Here is an 850-nt window from a genome sequence, read left to right on the forward strand (position 1 = left end):
CTCACCGGAGGTTTTTGGTTTTTTCCTTTTTGGCACATTTTCTGACTGGTTTTCTGCACTTCAGGTTCTTCACTCTCCAGAGCAACGTGGCTTCCTCCTCCCCCCCTCCCTCCCCACCATCTGAAGGCGAGGCGACCCTTGGTTGACCTCACAGATTGCAGGGACCTTGTCAGCTTACAATCCCTCCTCTTTTATTTTTTCCGCCTACAGCACCGGGTCTTCCTAGGTGGTCTCCCATCCAAGTACTAACGGGCCCACCCTGCTTGTCCATGGGGCTTGTTCATGCGGCGTGGCCGTAGACTCCCTACTGTCTTTTGATATTTCATTTCATTTAACGATTGTTCAGTTGCCGGTTTTCACTTGCTAAAAAAAAAATAAAAAAATAAGAAAGAAATCATGTTGAAAGACACTGAGAAGCCTGTGTCCATCATCCAGAACAGAACTGGGGGCGCTTGGCGCAGGGGGCTCCGGGCCCGGCGGCGTCAGGGGCGCTGCTCGCCGGCGGCTGTCGCGGCGGCCGCGGCCCCTTCCGCGCTGCGCCATCGAGCGTGCGGCTGGCGTTGGTGACACGCGCTGCCGCTGCGGGAGCCGCCGCGGGGGAAACGGCCGCGGCGCCGCCTCCCGGCCCCGAACGCGCGTCCGCTTCCAGGGGCGCGCGGCGCGGACTCGGGGCACGAGGGGCGCGGCCCCGGCCCCCCGCCCCGCCGGCCGCCCGCCCCCCCCGCCAACCGGACCCCGCCCCGCCGGCCGCCCCGCCCCCACCGCCCCCCCCCCCGACCCCGAGCGCTGTGCGCGTGCGCGGCGGGCGCGCCGGGGGCGGGGCCGCGGGCGGGGCCGCGGGCGGCGCGGC

Source organism: Rousettus aegyptiacus, unplaced genomic scaffold (assembly GCF_014176215.1).
Source record: "Rousettus aegyptiacus isolate mRouAeg1 unplaced genomic scaffold, mRouAeg1.p scaffold_m13_p_4, whole genome shotgun sequence".
Lineage (NCBI taxonomy): Eukaryota > Metazoa > Chordata > Mammalia > Chiroptera > Pteropodidae > Rousettus > Rousettus aegyptiacus.